General features: G+C 46.5%; 1 pseudogene; it reads left to right on the top strand.

Annotated features, from left to right (window-relative positions):
• Positions 1 to 1,957: 1,957 nt before the first annotated feature.
• Positions 1,958 to 5,772, top strand: LOC129401875 (uncharacterized protein C2orf78-like; annotated as a pseudogene).
• Positions 5,773 to 17,111: the final 11,339 nt, after the last annotated feature.

Below are 17,111 nucleotides of genomic sequence, written 5' to 3'. Positions count from 1 at the left end.
GGCTTACACTTGGGTCTGCTTACAGACACTTACCGTACTATACTGCTTGCTACATAGAGCAGTTTCATGAATATTTATATACTTCTTTTTAAGTTCTGTGATACATATTTTTCATGATTTTTTATCTGTATACTTCCTCCCATGTAAATCACATGAAAAAGACAAACTTTAAGTATGCATATTATTCTCTTGCCCCCGAGCCTGGCTGTCTTCCCCAGGGCCCCTCAGTGAGGGTGGGTTTCAGTTTCCCTCCCTCTCTGAGCAGAGTTCCTGAGGCTGAAGACCTCCGGAGCCAGGCCACAGCCATGCTCAAGGCCTCTCTCTACATATTTGGATGAGCCTCACCCATGAAAGAACCGGCAGAGGAACCCAGGCGTGTGGGACCCAGGGCTGAGACCTCTAATCCTGCTCACATCAGGACTGGACCTCTTCTGCCCAGATTCCCCATTTTCCAGTAACTAGGCGGTCACACCCAGGAACTGCACCCTAGCGCGGTGTAAGTCCACCAAGGGCCAACATCCAGAGACTGTAAAACCAAGCTCCCAGAAGTGCGCAGCTGCGAAAGTCCTCCCTCTAGGAGAACCTGGCCAGCTATCAAGAGTTTACTTCCCACATGGGAGAGCCGGGCAAGCTCCCAGTGACATATTCATATGCCAAAACCAGTAACAATGGGTTTTATTCCCCTGAACCTAAAAGGGCCTCCAATGTCGCACTGTTGGGAAGAACGAGTAAAGAGAGGCTTCTAAAATCTCAGGGCTAGGATGAATGGAGACCTAACTGAGGCCACTCGAGGTATTCGATGATCAACGGGATGATGATGATGATGATGATGATGATGATAATTTTGGGGGGGTTATCCTTTTAGTTCATTATTATTATTATTATTATTATTATTATTAGTGAATCACCGTGAGGGTGATGATTATTCTTTCTTTTTTTTTTGCTTTTTTTTTGGGGGGGTCACACCCAGCGATGCTCAGGGGTTACTCCTGGCTTTGCACTCAGGAATTACTCCTGGCGGTGCTTGGGGGACCATATGGGATGCCAGGGATCGAACCCGGGTTGTCCGAGTGCAAGGCAAACGCCCTACCCGCTGTGCTATCGCTCCGGCCCATGATGATTATTCTTAATTAGAGTTATTAGTAACCACTTTATGGGACAGCAACTTGACAATGAGAATTTAAATAACAGTCTTCCTTCCAAAAGCACTTCTTGAGTAAACTCAAGTACTCATTTTTTAGGTAAGATCAGAAACCAGGATAAGGTTGCTAACCTTCAATTCATCAACTAGATTGAGTCATATGTGAACCGTAGGTAACAAATATGAATTGCGAAAGTCAAATGAAAATCAGGACATTACAATGGTAATAGTTGTAGTGACATCAAATGCCTACGCTAATGTAAGGTATCTTCCTCCTAGTTTCTGGCATTGTAGTGATCAAAACAGAGTACTGGCAAGAAAGTCCACATGCTTAGGTTTCATAATACATAAGCTTATGTATTAGGTAATACATAAGCAACAGAGAGATAGCACTGGAGGGGATAAGTCATATGCCTTGTACTCAGCCAATCCAGTTGGATCCCTGTCACTGGAGTCACTCCAGGGTACAGATCAAGGAATAGCCCCAAGATCACTGCCGGGTATTGGTCCAAATTCCACCCCACCCCACTCCCAATAAAAATAATGGGAAATTTGACCATGACTCTATGCGATCTCTGGGCCTCGAGTTCTTTCTTCTGCAATAAAATTTTAGTCATTCTCTTAGGACTTCCTAGTTTAAAAATGCTTCCATTCTAGGAAATAACATATGAGTTCAATAGGAGAGCAAGCAACATGTAGAGCTATGGCAAGGAGAAAGTAGCCATAAGCAAGAAAACCCTGTACAAATATCACTGGAGTCTTCTATATCTCTATTTTCACTTTTGGAGCACGGTGCCAAATACACAAACTGCCAAAATGTTCCAGCCCTTCAACCAGCAAAAATTGTTGAACTTTCGGTAACTCAGTTGAATGTTGGTATTACAAGCTTCTCTATAGCTGAAAGTTTAAGTTAATATTGTTTCTCTCAAATGTAGCAGATTGTAAGTTAATATTGTTTCTCTCAAATATAGCAGACTGATAGTCACACAGATTTTTTTCATCACCCTCTTGTTCCTTACAGAAAATTTTCAAAATCCATCTGTATTGGGAACTGCACATTCTCTGCAGCTTCCCCTTCCCATGGTGAAGAATGCAGCTTCCCTAACAGGAAGGGTTTGCAACTACTCTAGAGTATCTGCTCCAGCTGGTAGTTCTGCTTGGCCCCTGCCCTCAGCCTCTGGTACCTCTTTCCAACCACTGATGGGTAGTGCCTATCTTGACCAATGTTCTAGCAGAACAATGCTGTCTGGAGTGTCTGGCCAGAGCCAGATGTCCACTTCAGCTGCTTCCTACCTGAATGTTTTGAAGTGGGATATTGCAGGAAGTGCGGAAAAGAATTATTCCATGGGAGACTCTACTGGGACTGTCATTGTCCAAGACACTGCTGTCTCTTCCATGTCGATGGCAGCTGGCTATGTGTTGACCTTGGATACCAACATCATGGTGTCTCTGTACCCATCACTTTCTGCCAGCCTGTTGAGAGGACACCATCTCAGGATCCAAATCAGAGTCATAGCGTGTCGCTTCCCGACCAGGAAGGAAGCCAGGTGTATTACTATCATCAGGGCCCACTGGGAACTTTCCTTTCTGGGGAACTAGATCCCTGCCTGAAATCTTATGGCTCCATGACACTCACAGGAGGTAGGGGATCTGCCCTCCAAACTTACAACAATGCATCCCCAGAAAAGTTTATGCTTCTAAAGGAGATTCAGGCCCCAAGTAACCGACCACCAGACTCCACCTACGGAGTCTACTACTCTGTGTCTGCTGAACCCATCACAGAATCGAGTTATCAACGTGAGTAAAATGGAGAGACGGGAAATCCGGTATTCAATAATTGGCATCAAATCTGCAAATGGGAAACTGTCCATAGACAGGTGACATGTAAGCTTAATAAACTAATATTTTTAAATTTATGAAACCTGAAGTTAAATAAACTCAGTTTAAGTTTAAACTCCCCTCACTCATTTTACAGCACTTATTTTCACACTTAAGATAAGGACTCTAATGCAGATTAGAAGGAATGATAGGATAATGGCCATGAAGGTTTTTTTTGTTTTGTTTTGTTTTGTTTTTTGCTTTTTGGGTCACACCTGGCGATGCACAGGGGTTACTCCTGGCTCTGCACTCAGGAATTACCCCTGGCCGTGCTCAGGGGACCATATGGGATGCTGGGATTTGAACCCGGGTCGGCCGCGTGCAAGGCAAACGCCACACCCGCTGTGCTATCTCTCCAGCCCCGGCCATGAAGGTTTTATAGAAGAAAACTTCAGGAGAATAACAAGGAATTTCACATTTTCATAGTTGATCAGTTCGCCACCATTACCACAGTAACAATAAACTCCATTCCTTAAACTCTTGTTTTTGTGAATTCTGAAGACATGTTAGAACTCTTACTCTGACGGCATCACATTAACTTTCCCTGTAATGTACAAGAAGGTTCTGAATACACCTTGTACTGGGAGATCCTGTCCAAACTTATCTAACCTAGAATCTCTACTTGAGCACAGACTTCATGAGGAACTGGTGCTTTATTCCTTCTCCTATTCCATGATTTGAACTATCCATATTTTTAGTCAGGAAAGTGAAGAAATTGACTATATTATGCTAAGCTCTGTACAGCATTTAATAGTTTACAAATATGTAGCTTAAAAAAATATTTAGTTTGGGGGAGGCAGACTGTGGGTCACAGCCCACAGTGCTCAGGTCTTACTCCTGGCACTGTGCTCAGAGATCACTGCTGAAGGTGTTTAGGGGACCATATATGATGCTGAGGAACAAACTGAGTTCAGCTCTGGGCAAGGAGGATGCCTTACAACTGCTATCCCTCTGTCCTAAGTCTCTTATTTTCAAGTACAGTTTAAACAGAAACTCTTTTAAATACAAAGAAAACCAAGGCAATGGCACCACATGAATGACAGTAAGACTACAACAGTTTCCTCTAATCTTCTAGCACAGGGCTGTGTCCATGATCCTTAGAAGAGCCAGTTAACAATGCCTTGTCCGTTGCTGGCAGGTGAACAGTTGTAGCACCACTGATTGTGTGGAGGAGTATCTTGTTTACGGGGGCCTGATTTCTTCTTTGATTCCTTTGTCTTGATGAATTCTGTGGGGAGGGAGACTTCCCTGTCATTGCAACTTTCAAGTCAGACATTTTGTCTGACACAAACTTCAGAATTGCCCGGGTCTTGCAGTAGCAGGAATGAAATATTTGAGAGGAACCCACCACCTGAGCTCAGAGATGTTCCCTTAATAGCTCCAGCCCAAAGGAACTTGGCACTGCCTCCAGCTCCAATTCAGGAACAAGAAGATGATGAGATGGATGAGATGAATATTGGGCTTTCAAAGTCGTTGGATACCTTGCAGATCCCAATAGAAAATCAAGATCCTCCACTGCGCCCTTTAGCAATCCCCAATATCCACCAGCTCCTGGCTTGCATTGACCCTCTCAGCCAAGAGAAACAGCCTTGCACTGAAACTACTGGTCAGGAAAAGAGAGGTCTATGTTTTGAGGACCCAGGAACACTTGAAAGTGGGATTGAATCTGGCGGTAGTAGTGCAGACATCACTACACTGGTTTAAGATATACATATTCCCCAGCTCTTTGATCGCTTAAAAGACCTAGATCAATGCAAAGATCTGCAGGTAATGAACACCAAAGATACCATCACTCTGAATCAGATGCAAGAAAATTCAAGTGGCACTAAGGGACCCTCCCATCCAACCTGGAAGAACAAAAATAAGGTCTCTGAGTCTTTTGTTGGTGAACTCAAGGCCAAAATCCCGCCAAAAGACCCAGAAAGCTTGCCAGGGAGGGTGACTGTAATGCTGCAGTTAGTGACAGGTGTCCTGTGACCATGGCCAAACATAACAGCAAATCTCAGAAAGCTTCCTCCAGCAGGATTAACAAGATAAAGAGGCATGGGCAAGAGAAGACAAAAAGGGCCAGAGAAAACTCTAAGAGTAAGCAGTCAGGGAACAAGGTCCAGGCAGAAGAGAAGCCCACCACTGCCAGGATAAAACGGAAGAAAAGTGAAACTGAGCTCTGCAAAGAGGCCCTTAAAAAGCCCTGCAGCTGCCCAGGCATGCGCATGCTGGAGTCCATGCAAGTGTTTCACGCACTGGGGAAGAAGAGTGATCAAAAGCCTGGATACTCTTCCTCCAATTCATCCCGGCCAACAACTGCATCTTTGCCAGGTCCTGCCACGCCAGCTCAGCCCCTTTTTACCAACCCATCTCGACCAGGCTTGCTGAACGCTACTAGGTGGCCCATTCTTCAGGCTGCAACTTATAGACCTGCTCCCTACAGGACAACAGCTAGCACTTGTCTCCAGCAGGAGCCTCTTCCTGTCTCTGTGACCAAGGGCCAGGCTTCACCCAAACGTCAGAGTCAGTTTCTACTCCAAGATTTCCTTTTCCAACCAATTCCACGAAGAAAGCCCAATGTTCCCGAGCCAGTGATGTTAAAGCCCATCACAAAAGAGCAAAGACCAGAGTGTGAGGCTATGAAAAGGAAGGCTTAGCAGGCGCATGAGAACGATACCAAATGCACCTCTTTGGGGAAAGTGCAGATTTTTATCGAGAGAGAAAAAGAGATGGACCTCTCTCAATACTATGTCTACGTAATGTGAGTTGCTGGGATGCTTGGTGCCAATTTAGGCAACAGATGGTTGCCGTAGACAAACACCTGAAATGCCATAACATTTCATTCATTCTGATATATTTTTAACAAGTTAAAGAGATGCATTAAAGTTAACAGACTAGTAATAAAAGTTCTGAATTTTGAGATGCTGTCAGCAGTGATTGTTATTTGGAGGGGGTTGGGGCTGGAGGATGGCATGAGGAAAAAATGGGAAGTTAGAGAGAGAACAAAGGGGATACAGACAAGACTGTAAGAAGGAGAAAGAGACTTGGTCCGGGGTTTTAAAGCCCCAAACAGTAGAAATTCCATGGCCCTGACGATGAGTAGGGGAGGATCAGAGGAATATTATAGCTTATAGGGCATTTCCCCTGCATGCGAGGCTGACCCAAGTTCGATCCTTGCAACACTCTATAGTCCCCCAAGTCCCACCAGATGTGATTCTTGAGTCGAGAGCCAGGAGTAAGCCCTTAGCACAACCAAGTATGCCCCCATTTCCGGTCTTCTCCAAAAATTAATGGGAGAAATAGCGTGGTGAGGGGGGTTGATTTAAATAATAAAATTGGAATAGAATGAAGAAGGCGGATGAATCTAAGAAGACCAGAAGAATAGTAAAAATTTTTTCATGCAGGTTGTCTTTATACTCACGACCACCTTTGAAAAATTAAGATATTTGAGTCACATCTCCAAAAGGTTTGGGTGGTCTATCCATAAATGATCATGGCTAGGGGAGTTTCCGTTTAGCTTTGACAGTTCAATTTTAACAACCGTTACAGCTCTAGTTTCAGCCATGGTTCCATTTCATCTGACCCAGGTTTCTTGAAAGTCTTTGCATAGTTGAGTAAGTTTAAGATAGCCATGTAGTATCCCTAAATTGAATGTGAGTTTATGTGAGTTTTATTCATTGGAACTTGAGTGCCGCAGTGACCCGGGCTTCCTGAAGCCCTTTGCATTGTTGAGTAAAGGTCAGTGGGCCTTGAACAAACCTTAAAGTGGATGCCACTTAATGTGTTTCTTTCATTGGAACTAGAGTGTAGCGGTGAGAGCTCTCATTTAAGTGTCATCATCTGCATATTTGAAAGTATGTACAATGTTCGTGAATCTTCCAGTATGAGTAGGAAATACTTGAAATTAGGCAACCGTTTATGGAAATGTGCTTATGTCATTGGAAGTGGAGTTTCAGTGTAGCTGTGCTAGTGCAATTTTAACAACCATTACGGCTCTAGTTTAAGGTGTGTTCTGATTTTGTCTGACACGGGTTTCCTGAAGTCCTTCGCCATGATGAGTCAAGAGGGCCTTGGAGTACCCCTACGTAGGATGTGAGTTTATGTGTGTTTCTTTCATTGGAACTAGAGTGTAGCTGTGTGGGCTCATATTTAAATATCCTAATCTGTATATTCAAAGGTTTCTACGTTGTTCGTCATCTGCCAGAATGCGTAGGAGATACGTGAAATTAGGCTATTGTTTAGATGAATGTCTCTCTGTCATTGGAAGTGCCGTTCCAGTGCAGCTGTGACAGTTCAGTTTTAACGACCTTGACAGGTCTAGTTTCACGTGTGTTCTTATTTCGTCTGACCCAGGTTTCCTGAAGTGCTTTTCATTGCTGAGTATGCTGAAGAGGGCTTTGAAGTACAACTAATGTGGATGTTAGTTTATGTGAGTTTCTTTGATTGGAACGAGAGTGTATCGGTGTATTCGCAAATGTATGTTTGTTATCTCTATATTTGAAGGTTTCTACTTTGTTCGTGAATCTGCCAGTTTGGGTAATTGATACTTGAAATTGGCCTACAGTTTAGGCGAAAGTGTTTCGATCATTGGATGTGGAGTTACAGTGTATCTGTTAGAATTCAAATTTAAGGACCGTTACAGCTCTAGTTTTAGCCATGAGGCTATTTCGTCTGAGCCGGGTGTCCTGAAGCCCTTTGCATTGATGTGTAAAATTATGGGGCCTTGAAGTACCCCTAAATGTGACTTTAAGTGAGTTTCTTCATTGGAAATAAAGCATAGCAGTGACAGCTCACATATCAGTATCTTTGTCTGTATATTTGAATGTTTATAACTTGTTCATGAATCTGCCAGTATATGTAGGAGATAGTTGAAATTCAGGTACCGTCTAGGTGAATGTGTTATTGACGTGGAGTTTCAATCTAGCTGTGACAATTCAATTTTAAGGACTGTATCAGGTGATTGACTATTTTATGGACTAGTTTCAGGTGAGTTCCTATTTCGTCTGATTTGGGTTTCCTGACTCCCTTTGCCTTGAGGAGTACTTGTGAAGAAAGCCTTGAAGTACCACTACAGTGGATGTGAGGTTAAGTGACTTTCTTCCCTTGGAACTAGAATATTGCAGTGATGGCTCACATTTCACTCCTTTATCGGGTTATTTGAAAGTTTCTACCTTGTTCGTGAAGTGAACTGCCTGTATGGATAGGAGATACTTTACATTAGGCTACCGTTTAGGTGAATTTGTACCTGTAATTGGAAGTGGAGTTACAGTGTAGCTGTGACAGTTCAATTTACACGACCGTTACTGCTCTAGTGTTGGATATCATTGGTTTGTCCTTTCCCCCTTGCCACTAGGAGCTTAGGTTTATCAGTCACACCCATCAAAGTGCTCCCGAGTCACTCCCATTCCTTTGTTTATCTGTAACCAATTCTACCAGTTTATCTGCTCTCCCTTAATCAAACTCTGTTAATTGGTAAGGTCAGAACTTCCTAGGACACTGAATATTATAACATTGCCTTTCTCTCCTCTTTATGCCTTTTGAATAATTTACTTTAAAGCTATGTCTTTTTTGTATAGACACAAGAAGACAATATTATGTTTTTATAATTTAAGACTTAATTGGCCTCGATATTCCCTCCTGGGCATCTGCTTTCTCCACTTAAGCCTCAGTTGCCCTCAGTTCCTAGCACCCCAAAGTAGGGTCCCCGACGTGGGACGGGAAGGATCCAGGGCAAGCGGTGAGTTATGTGCTACCCTGGCATCGAGATGGGCCTGGCCAAAGTGCCTAATTCTTAACTATAAGTTAAGAGCTTGATCATAGACAAATACTGTCATGATCCAATAGTAATTATGAGACTGGGACCCTGCCAGGGCTAGGAAAGACTGATCTGGCCTGAGCACTGTAGTCTGAGTTTGAGATGGCCCCAGGAGAGCAATTCTATAAGCTTTAATGCATCTCTTATTGTGTCCATACAAAATAATTAATATTATGAATTCTTATATGCTTGCTGGCTGAGGAGAAGAGAAATACATTCATGGGACTCTGCCCTTGGGTGGATCCTCCTGCTGAAAGAGAATTAAGTCCTAGGAGAAGCATCCCCTGAGGGAAAGGAACCTTACCCTATTGCTGACCACACCTATGTGTATGCCCCAACCCCCTCATGTGGTGGAGATTTAACTAGGCGGTAAGAGTGGGTTGGGGGCGAGATCCATGGAGGCCAGATCCATCGGGGCAGACCCACGGGGCCAGATCCACGGCGCCAGATCCACCGGGGCCAGATCCATGGGAGCCAGATCCACAGGGCCAGATCCACAGATTGAGAGAGAGACCGAGAGCCGGGAGAGAGGCAGAGAGAGAGAGAGAATGAAGTAGGATGGGGGAGAAAGAAGCAGGAGGAGAATCAGAGGAGAATGGAGATGGACATGAAATAAACCGATCGAGCAACCAGTTTGGCCTTCTTCCTTCCTTCACCTGCCTCGCCGCCTGAGCGCCCTTTTATTTTTATTTTTACACACTCTAGTTTTAGGTTTGTTCCATACTCATCTGCCCAGGGTTTCCTGGAGCCCTAGTCTTAATTTGTTCGTTTAAGGAGGTTTTGAAGTATTCCTAAAGTGGATGTCAGTTTATGTGAGTTTCTTTCATTGAAACTAGTGCGTAGCAGAGCTCCTGCAGAGCCCCCCTAACCCCTGGGACGTGTTCACCTCCTCCCTGGGACCTCATGCCTTGCAGTGTCTGCCCATGCCTGGGAACCAGAGGCTCTCCTGTGAGTGCAGCTGCTCCCACCAGAAGGAGACAAAGACTGTCCTTGGGACAGCCGCTGCCGGGCTGCCCCGAGACCAGCGCACCCCAACTTCCCTCTTCCTCTCAGGGGCTGTGTCAGTGTTTTTCCTTCACGGAATTTTGCGGGTGAGGGAGCACAGACATGCCCGGGAGTACCGTCAAACTCAACGACTTGCTCTCCATCCTCTCCCATCCTACCTGGACTTCCAATTTTATGCCCATTGGCCTGTACCTAAAGAACTACCTGTGAAGGTTCTTCTCGCCCTGCCCCTGCCATCCTTTTGCACCTGCGATGTCACAGCCCACGTGTGACCTGACCCCGTGTAGCGGGAACAGCTTGGATGTAGTCAAAGCATCCGGGAGCCAGGCGCTCGGGCAGGTATGCGGAGTAGAAGAAAGAGGCCAATCACTTAATACCTCTACTGCAAACCACAACACCCAAAAGGAGAGAGAGAGAAAAAGGGAATGCCCTGCCACAGAGGTGGGGTGGAGGGGCTGGAATGGGGTTGGGGGAGGGATGCTGGGACCATTGGTGGTGGAAAATGGGAAATGGTGGAGGGATGGGTACTCGACCATTGTGTGACTTAAATGCAAGCACAAAAGCTTGTAAGTCTGTAACTGTATGTCACAGTGATTCACTAATAATAAATTAAAAATTAAAAATAAAAAAAGAAAGAGGCCAGGAGGGTCATGGCTGTGTGCTTATGGGGTACAAGGTGGCTTCGCTCAGGGCACTGTCCCCTGGGAGCAGGAAGGGCTGCAGGCATGGAAGTACCTTCAGGTCTGGAGAGGGCCCTTGTCCCGCGTCCTGCTTGGACTGCACCAAGGACAGTGAGCAGAACACAGCCTGCCCCAGCCAACTGAGGCCCAAGGCAAAGGTGTGTAAATTCCCCCAGGTGCTCGGGAGAGCTGGGGGCTGTTCATTAATTTCTCCATTCAGGGTCACACCTAATCATGCTAGGGGATACTCAGTGGTCACTCGTGGTGGTGTGGGGGGATCCACGCTGAGCCCAGGCCTCTTACCGGCACCTATACTCCTCCCTGACACAATCTCTAGGACTCTTAACTGATACATTTTATTTTTATTTAATTGAATGACGGTGAGATACACATTTACAAAGTTGTTTTGTGATTGGGTTTCAGCCCTACCCCAGCCAGCCTCCATGTCCATGGCAGGCACTTCTCTCTTACTCTCAATCTCCTCACTCTCTCCCTCCCTCTCCCTCTCTCACACTCTCCTCATTCTCTCCCTCCCTCTCTCTTTCCCTCCCTCCCTCCCTTTCTCAACCACTTGCCTCACTCACTCTGCTACTCTCTTCCTCTCGCTCGTTCACTCGCTCTCACTCTTACTATTGCTCTCACTCCTCTTTCTGGCATAATGGTTCATATTAACTTTTCACAACAGTCACAGTAGTAACATAAGAAAACAAAAAGAGAGGAAAGAAAATAGAAAAATCTTACCAGTTACCATTCTCTTTTATCTGAGGATAAAATGCACGCCTGGAGACAGCTCAGGCTGAGTCTGTGCCCTGCACAGATGCCCAGTCCCCAAAAAACCATCAAGAGTGATCCCTGAGCTCAGATGCAGGAGTCAACCTTGAGGATCACTGGGTGTGACCCCCCCCCCGCCCCAAACACAAACAAATCCCCAGACTCAAAGAAAGAGAAATCTGGTATCAAGGAGTCTGTTCACCACCTAAGCATGCAGCCGATGCTCCTAATTAAACCCGGGGAAGGCCTCTGAGTCATCGGAGAGAATCAATACTTAGGAGCAAGGTGGAGTTGTTTGGGACGTGGGGTGGCCACCGCGCCTGTGGGCATCATCCCAGCCTCCACCATCACAATCCCCCTTCAGATGGCTTCACCGAGCACTGAGGTGTGGGAGGTGCTGAGTCCTCTGCCTGCCTGCTCATCCTCAGGTCTCCGGGAGCTCCATCTCCCTCCCTGCTGCCCAGCCCTCGCCCCCAGCACCCCCAGTGCTGAGCCAGGGACACAGAACCCGGAACAAAGCATATGAGACTGGTTTGGCTCTGGTTTCCTGGGCATGGCCCATGTCCTCCAGCAAGGAGTGGGGTCAGCGGGAAATTGAGCTGCACCCCCAATCCGTGCCCCGTCCCAGGTGGGCAGGTAGAGCACAGAGCCTGTCCTTCCCCCTCACCCTCTGTGGTCCTGCAGCTGACCCCCTCCGCACTCACAGCCTCGGTGGCCGAGTCCCTCTCTGCCACTGTGACACGGGGAGGTGAACCTCACTTCCAAGTGGGAAGCAGCTAGGAGCACTGCCTCTGGCCAAGGGCTGTAGTCAGATCCCTGGGACCCTGCTTGCCTTCCCTGCTAGACCCCCCTCTGTCCCGGGTCCACTCTGGAGTCACCCGCATATCCTCACCAGACAGACCTCCTCTATATAAAGGCCTCTCTATATTTACTACATTACTCTAGCAAATTCAATTATTTCACTAAGTGACTATATTTGCTGCTTTGCTTCCCTCTGCCAAAGGTCTGCGTCGAACATCCCTTTGCTTCCAGCCAGCACTTGGTCTCATATATCTGATCACAGCCTGCTGATGGGGTGTCGTGACCCCAACCGTTTAGCTCTCTTAGTCACTCTACTAAGTCCCAGGATGCCTCCCCTCCCCAGTGCTCCCAGACTGCTCCTGAGCCCCCCTTAGCGCCGGCCCCTGATCTGTCCACAATGGGTGCTCAGAGCCTGTGTCTTCACATCACTCCTCGATTACTCTGCAAGTCCCTCGAAGAGAAGCAGTGGGCTTCTTGTGGGTGTCCCCAGGGACCTGCACTGTGTTTGGACCCCCAGGGGCCTTACCCTGTAGAGGAAGGGCAGCAACACCCAGATGTAGAGTAGGCAAAGGCGAGGACGTGCAGCTGCCTGTACAGCTTGGACCCCTGTGTACCCAGAACTCTAAATGGTGCAGGCAGAAGAGGAAGAGACAGGGTGGAAGGAGTCTCAGTGCACGGGGCGCTTGGGAGGGCCTGGAGAGTACCGCGTTAAGTCACAGCGCACCGCCACACTCGATTTCCATGGCCACCTGGCCCCCATCATCACGGGTGCAGCCCGCCAGCTGCCCGAGTATCCCTCGGCTGAGCAGCATTCCATCCTCTGGCCTCACACTCCTCACACTCACCGGAAGGCCTATTGACTGAGAATTGTGATGGGCCCCTGGGCTTTTTGAGGGGAAGGTGCTTTCCACCCCCAAATGACTAAGGTCAAGCCTTGGTCAAGCCTCATTCAGGAGAGGGTGTTTCCGCAACATCTCCTGCAGGTTTTTTTGGTTTTCACTTTTGGGGCCACATTTAATGATACTCAGGGGTGTTACTCCTGGCTCTGCACTCAGGGATCACTCATGGTGGTACTTGGGCAACCATATCAGATACTGGAGATTGAACCCAGGTAAACCGGGTACAAGACAAACGGTCTCCCTGCTGTACTATCGCTCCCACCCCAGGGCTGGACTCTGAAAGAAATGTCTGAAGTACTTGGAGACTCAGTGAGACCCAGATGAAGCTGGGTGGGTGGGTGGGGGAGTGGTCGGCACTGTGCAGAGGTTCTTTGGAAACCCCATACTCTTAACTGCCAGAGTCTTTTCTATCTTCCTTCCTTCCTTCCTTCCTTCCTTCCTTCCTTCCTTCCTTCCTTCCTTCCTTCCTTCCTTCCTTCCTTTCTTCCTTTCTTCCTTTCTTCCTTCCTTCCTTCTTTCTTTCTTTCTTTCTTTCCTTCTTTCTTTCCTCCTTTCTTTCTTCCTTCGTTCTTTCTTCCTTTCTTTCTTTCTTTCTTTCTTTCTTTCTTTTTTATTTTATTGAATTGCCATGAGATATAGTTAAAAGCTTTCATGTCTGAGTTACAATCACACAATGATCAAACACCCATCCCTCCACCAGTGCACATTTCCCACCACCATATCCCCAGTATACCCCCCCTCTCCCACCCTCCCCTTGCATCCATGGCATAAAATATTCCTCATACTCTCTCTCTAGTCCTGGGCATTATGGTTTGCAATGCAGATACTGAGAGTTTTCACGTTTGGTCCTTTATCTACTTTCAGCACACATCTCCCATCCCGATTGATTCATCCAACCCTCATTTTCTTAGTGATCCCTTCTCTATTTCAGCTGCCTTCTCCCCTCTGCTTATGAGGCAGGCTTACAACTATGGAGCAAAATTCCTGGCCTTTGTATCTACTGTCCTTGGGTGTCAGTCTCATGTAAATGAGTGCAGTCCTTCTATATCTGTCCCCCTCTTTCTGACTCATTTCACTTGGCATGATACTCTCCATGTCTATCCACTTATAAGCAAATTTCATGACTTCATCTCTTCTAACAGCTGCATAGTATTCCATTGTGTAGATGTACCAAAGTTTCTTTAACCAGCTCTCTGCTTTTGGACACTCAGGTTGTTTCCAGATTCTGGCTATTGTGAACAGTGCTGCAATGCACATAAAGGTACAGATGTCATTTCTACTATGATTTTCTGCACCCCCAGGGATCTATTTCCAGAAGTGGTATTATGGGGTCATATGGAAGCTTAATTTCTAGTTTTTAAAGGACTGTCCATATTTTTTCAGGAAGGCTGGACCAGTTGGCTTTCCCACCCACAGTGAAAGAGCGTCCCTTTATCTTCACATCCACGCCAGCACTGGTTGCTTTTGTTCTTCTGAATGAATGTGTGCCAGTCTCTATGGTGTGATGTAGGATAATATTGGGTTTGTCCTTTCAGACTTGATGCAGGGAACTTAGTTTTCCTTAAAGAAATGTCCTTTCTGTATGGACACAGGAAGACAGTTCATATTATGCTTTGTAACGTGGGAGTTGATTGACTCTGAATAATATTTACTCTTGGGCATCTGCTTCCTCGACTCAGTTGCCTTTAGTTTCTAGCACCCCAAAAGCAGGGTCCTAATGAGGGACAGAATGGACCCAGGGCAAGCTGTGAGCTACCCTGGCATCAAAATGGGCCAGGCCAAAGTGCTACAATACTCAACTATAAGTTGAGAGCATGGTCATATGCAAATGCTGTCATGATCCAAATGTAACTACGAGACTATGACCCTGCTGGGGTTCGGCAGACTAACCTGGCCTGAGGACTGTGGTCTGGAATATATAGTGAGATGTCCACAGAAAGAACCAAACTTTAAGTTTTATATATCTCTTACTGTGCTCATGCAGAATGATATGGCTGGAAATATTTGAAGTAGATTTACTACAAGTATTTAAGTGGATTACTAGCTGAGGAAGGAAGGGACACACCCTGACACACCCTTGTTTGGACCCCACCCTTGAGCAGATATCCTAGTTATCTGGAGTAATCTCTTTAGATGAGATTTTTGTTACTCTCCTTGAGGAGTGGTTTTATCCCTCTTTGTTGATTTGTTAATGTCAACTCACCTTTGTCTCACCACCCTATGTGACTGCTACATAAACTAAGACTGTAGGGGAAGAGACAGAGACAGCAGAGACAGAAGGGGAGACAGCAGAGATAGGAGAAGAGGCAGTGGGACACAGACAGAGGCAGCAGGACACAGACAGAAGAAGACACAGCAAGGAGAGGACAGAGGCAAGACAGAAGCAAGGAGAAGACACAGAAGTGGGGCGAAGACACAGGAGAAGACACAGGAGAAGAAACAGCAGGGAAGACAGAAAGAAGAGAGAAGACAAAGAACTAGAGAAAGAGAGAGGTCGGAAGAGACCAGAGGAGAGACTACAGAGACAGAGATAGAGAGACAGACAGAAGAGAGCACAGTGAGACACACAGAAGCAGAGCACAAGGAGGAGCCATACCAATCCAGTCCATACAGTGTGGCTAGAGAGCACCAAACATGAGCAGCGAGAGAGAGAGAAAGAGAGAGCGCCAGCCCAGGAGCCCACAAACGACATGACACATCACCACATCACCCCTTATGCGCACATACTTTGTCATTTTTTACAGTGTGAGATGATATCTCATTGCTGTTTTGATTTGCATCTCCCTGATGACTAGTGATGTGGAGCATTTTTTCATGTGCTTTTTGGCCATTCGCATTTCTTTTTTGAGGAAACTTCTGTTCATTTCTTCTCCCAATTTTTATATAGGGTTGGAGGTTTTTTTCTTGTACAATTCTACTAGTGTCTTGTATATCCTGGATTTGAATCCCTTATCAGTGGGTATTGGGTAAATATTCTTTCCCATTCTGTGGGCTCTCTGTATTTTGGCCACTGTTTCTTTTGAAGTGCAGAAGCTTCTTAGATTGATGTAGTCCCATTTGTTTATGTGTGTTTTCACTTGCTTGGTCAGTGATGTTTCATCTTTCATCATCATCATCATCATCATCATCATCATCATCATTATCCCGTTGATCATCGATTTTCTCGAGTAGTCTCAGTAACATCTCCATTCATCCTAGACCTGAGATTTTAGAAGCCTCTCTCTACTCGGCCTTCCCAACGATGCCGCATTGGAGGTTCTTTCAGGGTCAGAGAAATGAGACTGAGCTTGTTACTGGTTTTGGCATGTGAATACACCATGGGGAGTTTTTGAGGCTCTCCCATGTGGGCAGGAAATTCTCGGTAGCTTGCCAATTTCTCCCAGAGGGAGAAGTAGGTTGTAAGATATTTTGCTTCCAGGAGCTTGCTTTAAAGGGGCCTTCAGCATGGCTGTGGCTAGGTTCAGAGTTCTTCGGCCACCGGGAGCTCTGTTCAGAACAGGGAGGGAAGCTGGAGACCATCCCTTCTGAGGGGTCCATGGGAAGACAGCCAGACACGTGGACAAGAGACTCTCTGCATCACTTTTTTCTGGGAGCTTGGTTTTAAGTCTCTGGATGTTGGCCATTGATGGGATTACAGGGCTCCAGGGGCAGTCCCTGGGTGTGACAGCCTAGCTACTGGAAAATGGGAAATCTGGGCGGAAGAGGCCCAGTCCCGATCTGATCAGCATTGGAGGTCTCAGCCCCAGGTCCCACACACATGGGGAAGGTTCCTCTACTGATGCCTTCATCCATAAGGCTCGTCTGAACGTGTGGAGAGGGACATTGAGCATGGTTGTAGCTAGGGTCTAAAGGTCTTCAGCTGCCCAGAGCTCTGCTCGGGGAGGGGAGGGAAGCTGGAGCCCATCCCCTCCGAGGGGACCTGGGGAAGATAGCCAGGCCCATGGCAAGAGACTTTCTGCTTTGCTCTCATCCGGGAGCTTGCTACTAAGTCTCTTTAAAGATGTTTTTAGCTTCAGTGTCATGGAGGGTTCTGCCTACATTTTCCTCTATGTACCTTATGGGTTCGTGTGTAATATTGAGGTCTTTAATCCACTTTGATCTGACTTTTGTGCCTGGCATTACACAGAGGTCAG

Source organism: Sorex araneus, chromosome 2, assembly GCF_027595985.1.
Source record: "Sorex araneus isolate mSorAra2 chromosome 2, mSorAra2.pri, whole genome shotgun sequence".
Taxonomy (NCBI): domain Eukaryota; kingdom Metazoa; phylum Chordata; class Mammalia; order Eulipotyphla; family Soricidae; genus Sorex; species Sorex araneus.
Note: the sequence above shows the minus strand (reverse complement) of the source record. Positions and strands in the feature narration are given on the sequence as shown.